Here is a 10,345-nt window from a genome sequence, read left to right on the forward strand (position 1 = left end):
TTATGTATGTATTTCATAAAAACATGATGTTCCTACGTGAGAAATTTTCACGTAAATCTCGTTTATCCTTAATAATTAACATTAAAGTATTAAAAAGTAGTATATGTGTATCATTCAAGTTTAGACAATTAAGATGTTGTACAATACAGAAAAACATAAAACTTTTTTACTGTTGAAATAATTTATTAAAAATTCATATCAAATAGTATACATATAAAATGCTGTACATTGAACGATGTATTTCACCGAATAAAGAGGCCTTTCTTTCAATTTACATTGAACGGAGTATGTACCGCGCAGTCTACAGAGAGTACGAATCAATCACTGTAAATTTGCATCCCAATAACCTCACATCGAGCAAAAAATCGTTAAACATCTTCAATGCAGCAAAACAACGAAAATTCTACGCATACGCACGTACTCTGTTCACAGTCCTCATTCACCGATCGCTGGTTCAATTAAACATCACCGGCGGCGTATCTAGTTCCTTCCCCTGCCATTAGATGTCCCTAGCCTTGAGAGCAACACGTTTAGTCGGCGACCGAGAGTCGCGAGTGCATCTCGTAGTTGTGTAGTGTCGCTTATCTCGGCGTGCAGAGCGTAATGTAGTGGCGCGGGAGAGGCAAAAGCGGGTACGGACGCTTTCGATTCCGTGAGATCATTCCGTGACGGACCAGATGCGTACGCGACAAGGTACGCGTTGCCGGGACGGCGATTCCGTGTGGCACTGAGCATCGTAGTTGGACAGCGCGCGCGCGCGCCTGCGGGCGGCAAATCAGTCTTGGCTGTTTTTCGTGGATTTTCTCGATATGGCTGGGATATACCGTTATCCATGAACGTTTCCCCATCTCGATGCCTCCCCTGTGAAGGCGCACACGAAGGGCTATCCCGTGGAGCGCGGATCGAGATCAATCGACGCCGAAACCGGTACATGGAACTTTCCTTCGACAAGGGGTTACGCGGATAACGTCGAGCGAAGAAACGGTCCTGCTGCAAGGTTAGGTGAGTTTCTCCGACAATCCGGCACGATACAGTCGCGTGGTTAGCCGTGTTCCATGCGTTCCTGTCGCTGCATCGATTTTCTTTCGGATTCTCGCCCTGTCAGACCGTGGTTCGTACGTTTCCAGTAGTTTATTGTGTCCTGTCGCGCGACATCCAAGCTTGCCACCATGGAGACGCTGCTCTATGTGATACGCGCGAACAAAGGCGTAACCTATTTACGTGCATCGCGCCGTATGCTGCGTGTAGTACCTGTGCGTACATATCTTCGCGGGGCACAGGTGAATGGAAAGGATGTTTTTATGTGCGGAGCGTCTGTATGTGTGGTACGTGTGTGCACGCGTGGTATACGTGTATGTTGTTACGCGAAACTCTCGAAGAACGTGATGAGGACGATGACAAAGGTTCAGTGGGACGCGATTCTCTGTTTCTCCGGGAGAATTGATCGGCTCGCGTCGCCACAGTCCACCACTGACAGTCTGATAAATCTGCGGACCTTTAAAGGTTTAAAGGCTGACACAAATCGATGTTTAAATGCGACGTGATTGCCGCTCGTCTGTTAGGAGGCTCATGGGAGTGCAGTCGGGGCACGCTTACGTGCATGCACTTCTTGTATCTTTTTGTTTCGTGCATCGGTTCGCGTGGTTAAGGGGTGATTTAAATTTCAATCGTTTTAATTGTTGTCTTTCGCGTGTTACGTTCAACGTGGATGAAAAATTCATCGAGCGGTTGTTACACTCGTCGTGTTTCTACTTTCTTTCCGGTGTCCCGTTAACTTTTAATTACGATCAAAATTGAAAATACCGAATGTAATTAGCTGGGTAATTGGCGCGGAGTTTTTTTTTCCCGCGATTATTCTCCGGGGAATTCTGGCGTTTTCCATTTTTTTTTTTAATTTTCTTATCTCTCTAAGAGGTTAACGAAAAAATGAGTTTTCGAAATTTTCTAACATTTCGTCCGAATTGTACGAACACCGTGCGCACCGAATGTAAATTATTTCAGCGGGCAAAACAGGCGAGTAATATTTTTCGAGGCACCAACAGAAGGGATAAAGAAAAAATAACAGAGAACAGCAGGAACGCATCAGAAACTCGTTACCAGTCGAGTTTCTGCTTTTTCGTGTTCCTGGAAACGAATCCATTGTGTTTTCCGCGGAAACGAAAATCCGCGAACGCGCTTTGTTCTTTGTTAATATTTACGAGACGCGTAATTACGGCGGATCGCTCGAATTTCATTTGGCCTGGATTAATATTACCAGGCCTGCATCGAAATTAGAGTTTTCGAACGGAAAAACCTCGATAGGAACGAATTTCAGAAAAATTGTGATAATTAGAAATTCCGCTGTAAAATTCCCTAGAGGGAAGAAAAGAAGATTAGACCTTTCGAAGGCGGAGAAATTTTCCAGATGGAAAATGTAGAAGAAAAAAAAACTCGCTTAAATATTTTTCCCGTGAATATCACGAAGCGTGAATTTTCTTCATCCTCCTCATCATGATCTAATTAATAAACTCATGGACTTGACATCAGAAAATGATCGTTAATTCGATTTGAAAATCTGGGTTAGTTTCAGATTGGAATTAAATCAAAAATTAAATTAAGCCTCCTTACGAGAAGCTGTCCACCATTTTGCTAGAAAATCGTATTTTACCAAGATAAGCACCTGGGCATCGATGTCGTTCCGATTAAAATCCGTTCGGGCTTCTTTTAACTTCGTACGAACGAAGAGCAGCGGGAAGTAAAGGTCATAGTGCGAAGTATAAAGGATGCAGTAATTCGACGTTGCTGTTTGTGGGTCGTTAACCTAGAAATACAGCTTTTTGGCATGGTGAGGTTCCCAGAACTCGAGTTTGGATGCTGCAGTCTCTGAAAGTGGAGGTTTTGCGCCAGACTTGCTTTATTATTATTCAGAATACAGATTTCACGAAGATGCACACCCCTGTACATTTCTCGTTGAACCTTAAATCCTTACAGAGAAGCAATCAATTGTTTTCTCTTTCCTTGTTGAAGATAAATATACTCGATTGTCGACAGGTAAGAAATAAAGCTCGATGAAACACGAAGTTCGCATATATTTCGAAAGATTATTCCTTCGCGTGTCTTTTGAAATACCAGTTTCTTCTCGATGAAAGAAAATAGTACATTTCCGACGTTTAATGCTTTTCTTTTAACTTTCTCTCTTTAAATGCCATTGAAATTGTTAACGCAGCTTCCGTTTTAAGACTTGAGTATTTTTTTTTTTTTTTTTTTTTTTTGAATTTAAAAATGACGAAAATTTAAGAAATACGTTTTGTAGATTTATGTCAATTGTACACGTACTGAAAATTTCATCGAAATCGGTTAACGTTGCAAACGGTTAAAGATTGTGAAAATCCCACTATTTCACTACTTCCGGCCTATAACCGTAATAAATCTGAAGATTCTTACATCTTTCGATGCCTGTCGCTTGTTTCTCCATCAACCGACTTCGATGAATTGTTCAGCATGCGTATAATCGACATAAATCTACAAAACGTATGTTTTAAATTTTCACTACAAGCTCAGATAAAAAAGTTGTAAGCAGCGACCTTTACAATTTTCTTCACCAAGTGCAATATTTTCAAAATTTTTCTACACGTCATCTAGTACACTAATCCTTGTAACTTCTCATAAGAACTCAGGTCGTTTGGTCCAATTAAAAGAAAATTATGTTCTGAATAGTGTCCGAATATTTATGGGAGTCACTGTATCTGCCGACACAATGAGGACCACACGGATTGCCGTGAATCGCAATCTCGTTATCGAATATCGCGAGTTGGTCGCGATTTACTGATAATGCTTAACGAGTCGAATGTCGCGGACAGTAGAGCGCACTGACTTGTCGATTTTGTCTTATTCCGCTTTTTTCGCTGATTCTAGTCCTTTTATGTACATTGCGACTAGTTCCTTCGAATGATACACACGCTGTCTGGTTCCTTTAAGTCGACCAATCAACGTGTCTCAATGGTCGTGACCACCTTCTCTTTGCGCCCTTGGCGCGTTGTTTTGGGCAGGGGATGACGGTGATTTGACGTAGGTGGCGATCGTTTGGCAGCAGCGCGGAATTTCCTTCAGGCTGTGACCGCGTCGATCCTTTGACCGTTACAATAGATCCTGAGTCACCCTTCGGAAGGCCCATTTTACGACACGGTTTAGCTATCGAGGATGAGAGAAATTACTTCTAATCTTTCTCTCGCCCGGACATACTTTAACCCTTGAAACATGTCGATAACGAACTAAACATCCGAATCTCAAAAATAGCCTCCCTGACACGTCCCTCATGTCATAAACCTCTGCACCTAGCAGAAACCATAAGTGAGCCTTGTAATATTTACGGGGATGATAGTCTGTCGGAAAGAATTGTTCACAGTTTGCACAATTTGGAAATGGAAGTTTCGATGCTAGAGAAGAAAAAAGAAAAGAATGAAGTTTTTGGCGAAATGGAATTTACAAATTGCTAGAAAGACGGCGAAAAGTTGTAGAATAAAACGGTATACGTTCTATGGAATAAATTATTGCTTTAAAATATGGAGTTTATTTATCTGTTTGAACATTGAATTTTCCCGGTAACGCGATATTTCGAAAATGATATGATGTATGTACGTACGTGTATTACGTACATTTTAGATAAGATATATCTAATTGCGGTAAGATATGGTTCGAAACGATATTAGGTCATTTTCTTTCCGATATAATGGATTCGGAAAGTTGAAGTTTCCAGTTAGCGGGCCTTCAATTGGTATATCTTTAGCCAGGGACGTATTTTATAGCGGGGTCCTCAAGTTTTGTAGGGCAAGCATCAGAATACAGCACAGTCCTTTTAATCGAGTTTGATCCCCCTGACCAGTCACCTTCCAATTCCATTTACGAAGCAACGTGCTAGAGCTAATTCCCTTTAGCAAATTTATCTCTGATAGAAGTTAGCCAAGAAGAGTGTAAATACGTTCTGTCTATTCATAAAGACGCGAGACTTTTCTTAGTTTACCTCAAATGATAATTGTACCTCTCTTATCAGCTCGTTACCATTTTTGTCACTTTTCTTTTTCCAGAAACGAAGAATTGGTCATTGTGTTTATTATCTTACGTTGTGTCTGTCCATAAAGAGCCAAGACTTTCCTCGACAGTTTATTACAAATGATAATCATACCTCTGTTACCAGCTGGTTACCATTTTCGTCAGTGTCTCGTGTTGGAAGCGAAGAATTTTTCATTATGTCCTATCATCTTGCGTTCTATCTATTCATAAAAAGGCAAAGACTTTTCTTAGTTTACCTCAAATGATAATTGTACCTCTATTACCAGTTTGTTGCCATTTTTGCCACCCCCCCCCCCTTTTTTTTTTTGAAAACGAAGAATTTTCCATTATGTCTATTTTCTATTGTGCGGCATTCTATATAGAGCTATTGTATCAGTAGTGGAAGAATAAAGTTGAAACGAAGTCCTTTCACATTGTTCGAGGTATACATGTACAGGGTGGCTCGTGAAACTAGGCCAGGCTGCAGTTCCTTTCGTGGTGAATGCGGAGGAAATTCGCTAAGGAAAATAGTGTAGCCTCTTATGATTATATCTTCTTCCTTGAAAATGCGTTCTCATGAGTGCCTTGCAGATATCACAAGGAGATAGTGCAAAGCTAATCGATAAAATCTTTCCTTCCGTGTGCAATGACAAATTTACCTTGTTTCCATTATTATTTTTGGTATCGGCAATCCTAGCATTTCTACAGATATGAAATTAGAAATACCAAAATTCTCAGAGCCGCAAAAATTGTAGAACTTTCGTGGCTCGAGAAATTTGTAATTTAAAAATTCCCCTTGCTCTGGAATTGGTAACTTCAGAACATATTAATAGTTCCAAAAATTTGTAATTTTAAAATCCTCTTAGTTCTGGATATGGAAATTTTAAAGCTTTAAGAGCTCCAAAAATTTGTAATTTTAAAGTTTCCTTTTCTCTGGAATTGGAAGTTTATAACTTCAGAATATTTGTTATTCTCATAGCCGCAAGATTCATAATTCTACAATTTTCCAAAACACTAAAATTCATAATCTTAGTCCGTCAAAAACTGTAACTTTATTAATTTTGGAATTGGCGATTCCAGAATTGCAATGTCTCCTAAGCAAAAATCTCCAAAACTACCTCTCTATCGATGTTTCTATCCGGAAGAAATCTTTTCCAATACTCTTTTCTCAAAACTGAATTACAAACCAGCCTTGTTAAAAAGAAACTGTACTATCAGTAAAAAAAAAAAGAATCCTTAAAAATGGATTGAAAACTGAGATAATCCTCGACAATCTCCTGCAACCTCGGAGAAAAATAAAAAAGTACAGGAACAATGTCAAGTTCTTCAGAGATCATCATCTCCCTCTTACGTAGCACGTTCCCGTAATTGTTCTCGACCACCCACGCCTACGGAACACGCGTGCAACCGTACAAGGAAGTTGGCCCATGATGAGTTGTATAATTAACAACGTTGTTCAAGGTTTCGAGGGCAATGAAATGGAGCGCGATATCGGAAGAACGTACTTGACCGGATTTATTGAATGCGTGCGTGCGTGTATGTATCGCCATGCGTTGCGAAATGTAGCACGTTTCGTTGGTCTTATGAAAAACGGCACTTTTGTCTTCGTTGTCGCGAAGAACATCACGTTTCGTTTTTTCGTCGTGAAAAGTAGCGCATTCGAACGACCGGCTACGAAAGGTAGCATGTTTACGTTTTCGCTGCGAATACTTTCGAGCGATTCGCTACAAAAAGCAGCATGAACCGGCTGTATGTAGCGACGATAAGAAACACATTTGCATGGTTGCCTATGAAAAAAAGCATGTTTAGCTTTATTACACGATTTTCTTTTTTGGATCGTGTAAGTCAGACATGATCGAATCTGATCTAATCAGAGTTTTGTCCTGATCTGATGGTAATATACAGTATTCGTCGCTTAATTGACGCAGGCTCGGGTCCGCGTCACGACTATCAAAGGAAAAAGGTGTTAAACACTGTTTTGGAAATTGTCGGTTGTTATCTTTCTTCGGTTCGTTCGTTTCTTGGGTGCATCGGAGACGAGAGTGAGAAATATTTTCATACTTTTTACCTCTTGGAGATTAGACAGAGTTATTACGGAGTAAACAGTAAGTTTATTAACCCTTTGCTGTCCTATGTCGAATCTGACTCGACATAAGAATCTTTGCCTTGAGATATCATACAATGATAAATTATAAATGATAATAAACCATTTATAATATAAAGAGAAACCACATGGTACTGCCCGAAAGTGACCAAATGAGCGTGGAGTAACTGGACTATTTGGACCGCAAAGGGTTAATCCTCGCATGCAGGGTCAAATATGACCCAATGCTAGAATCTTTTTCGTACGCAAACAAAATCACATTGTTTAAAATTATACGAAATATCATAAAATTATAAAAATATCAAACATATTGATAATATGAGGAGGAGGAGTATGTTGGTTGAAGCATGAGACGTCTAAAAGCCGGGTCAGCGGTGACCCAGCATCCGAAGATTAAACAATGTGCTCAAAGGTTGAATTTTTCAATGCAAAATTCATTTCAACACGTCGAAACGTGTTAATTTTCGCCGCAAAATTCAAAATGTGCTATTCTTCGTGGCGAAACAGCATAATGTGTTAGTTTTCGCGGCGGACGGCCAAACCTGCTAATATTCGTAAGAAACGATGAAATGTGCTTCTTTACGTCGCAGACTGACACGTGCTGTTCTTCGTAAGACAAATGAAACATGCTACTTTTTGTAACGCACGTTGATATTACATAGATTGGTCCATAAGTTCGTGCGGTTTTTCCGAATGTGAAAACTTTAGGTTCTTCGCGAAGGTTGTGGAACAATCTAATACAACAAAGTCGTCAACGTGGAACGACGCACGATAAAAAGAGGCGACAAGCCACGTTGCTTATTTTGATTATGCAAAAAACGATGATAAATTTAAATACATTTTTATTTTTATATGTGGGAACAGCAAAAAAATTACGTAGGAAAATAGATAATATTGAAAAAAAGTATGACAATGTTTGCACATCAATCTTTTCAGTCATTTTTCGAGCATACTTTCTTCGCATTATTGATAGATATGTAGTGATACGTGGTATCTAATTATCTACTGAATTATTTCCTTCGAATTTCGTTGGATTACACAAAGAGCAAAGTTTATCCTTATTTTGATAAGTTTATAGCCACATAAATGTCACTTTGTCGATTTTTAATAGCGTTAAATTGCACGCCTTTTAACTTATGCCTGATTTATTGTCCACTAATTACCCCAATAGTTCCATGTACATATTTTTTCTTCTTTTTTTTTTTTTTTATATACAGTATCGTGGCCACATAAATGTCACTTTGTCGATTTTTAATAGCGTTAAATTGCACGCCTTTTAATTTATGCCTGATTTATTGTCCACTAATTACCCCAATAGTTCCATGTACATATTTTTTCTTCTTTTTTTTTTTTTTATATACAGTATCGATTCCTTTTAAATGTCACGTTTTTTTCGATGATATAATATTAAATTTGTTGCAGTGTTAAATAAACTATTACATTAATAAATGTCAAATATAATATAATATTAAATTTGTTGCAACGACGAACATTTTTTTTTTTTCAAATTTATTGCAATGTTCCATTCCCAAAGTATCCTTTTATTACAAATTTTTGTTTTTAACAAATTGCACACTCATCTGTGAAAACAGTAATAAATATTTTTCTCAAATTTTTTGCAATGTTCCATTACTAAATCACGCTTCACTTACAACTTTTTGTTCTTTTTTTTGTTTTTACGAATAGTATATTCACCTGTGAAAACAGCGATAAATATTTTTCTTACATCCTGTGTGCGCGACGCGATAAAAATTTAACAGCCCCGAGAGTCATGCTGCTTTTTCCGGAATGACTAATTTATAACACGATAATCGATCGCGAAGGCAATTGTTGTTATTAAACGTTTCACTCGATCATTTCCTAGCCACATTGTTTAAGAATGAAAAATAGACGACAAATAACAGCGTTTCCGAGCGGCGTGCCTTTTGATCGATGCTTTGTTATTCGATAACCGGCCTTGCCGCCGCTTAATGTATCTCTTTTAACGCAAATTGCCGATTGATCTCGAAATAGACCGTAAATTATTGTTCCAACACGTCTATCATTTCGTGAAACTTTGAAGCTTTCATAACTATAGTAAATTACTCGTCGATTTATAATCTTCTATAAAACGATAAGAAACACCTCACGATCGTTCGATACCTCGTCTTTGATATTTACGTCGAAGAAATTATCGAGGAAGTAGAAAAATGTTGTAAGAGAGAAGTAGTAAATACATTGTTCTATCTTTGTAACAATTTATCATTCAATAAGATAACAACATTTGATAGAAGAAACTTCACTTTAGAGTCCGTCGTTGATTTCATTTATGAAATTATGTCGAAGGGTGAGTGAACAATTATCCAAAATAAAACTGTTATTTTTTTTTACCGACAAAGGACTATTCTCGAATGTCACTCATCGGTTTTGACGAAACTTTCGTACAATGTAGTTCTCGAAAAAATGTTTGACACATTTTTTTTTCATCAGCCATCGTTCATGTTGAAGAGGCGAAAAAGGCCTCCAAAGTTGATGTGTCGAAATCTGTTTGATTCAATATTTCTGAAATTGTATTAAATTTTTACGTAAAATGTCGTTCTATTTTTATGTAAATTTGTGTACAGATAAGCCGAGCTGAAGTGAAAAGTATTGATAAATTGGAATTTTGATTTGTTGCGTTGTAATACATTTTGTGCAAGTTAAAACTTATCAATTTTCATAACTTTTATCTCTACCTCTGATAGAGTAAAACATATCCCATAAAGATAGAAGTTGATATAGGCGTCTTTCATTCGTGAAACTTTCAATGTATCGAAGGCAACGCAGAATTTAAACTTAGAGTTCGTGTAAAAAAATTGTATAGGTTGCTTGGAGAATAAAATATTGTTACGGGTGTTACGCTTGTCGTGTCCTCACATGGAGCGTAATACTTGTTTGGGTTTGTGGATCGGTCAAAACGTTCACCGTATGAGGGTGACAACACGTTGAAAACATACGTGACATACGTGACATACGTTGTTGACAACAAATCCGACAGGATTGGAACCTTCGGCGTACGTGGTATATACGCCGTTCTCCAAAGGATGGAGAAGGTTGGAAGTTCAACGTGTGTGGTTAACACGTCGTTGGCAAGGTTTGTGGTGGACCGGTCAGAACATTCAACGTACGTGGTATATACGTCATTCTCCAACAAGTCCGACGGAATTGGAACCTTCGGCGTACGTGGTATATACG

General features: G+C 38.4%; 1 protein-coding gene across 1 annotated transcript in view; it reads left to right on the top strand.

The window, feature by feature from the left end:
- The first annotated feature begins 675 nt into the window (after window positions 1-675).
- Window positions 676-10,345, top strand: part of LOC108577129 (probable beta-hexosaminidase fdl) — a 66,537-nt gene continuing 56,867 nt past the window's right edge. The window contains exon 1 of the mRNA XM_017940232.1: window positions 676-1,002. The gene's annotated coding sequence lies outside the window, so the exon portion shown is untranslated. The remainder of the gene's footprint in view (window positions 1,003-10,345) is intronic.

Source organism: Habropoda laboriosa, unplaced genomic scaffold (genome assembly GCF_001263275.1).
Source record: "Habropoda laboriosa isolate 0110345459 unplaced genomic scaffold, ASM126327v1 scaffold598, whole genome shotgun sequence".
In the NCBI taxonomy this organism is placed as follows: domain Eukaryota; kingdom Metazoa; phylum Arthropoda; class Insecta; order Hymenoptera; family Apidae; genus Habropoda; species Habropoda laboriosa.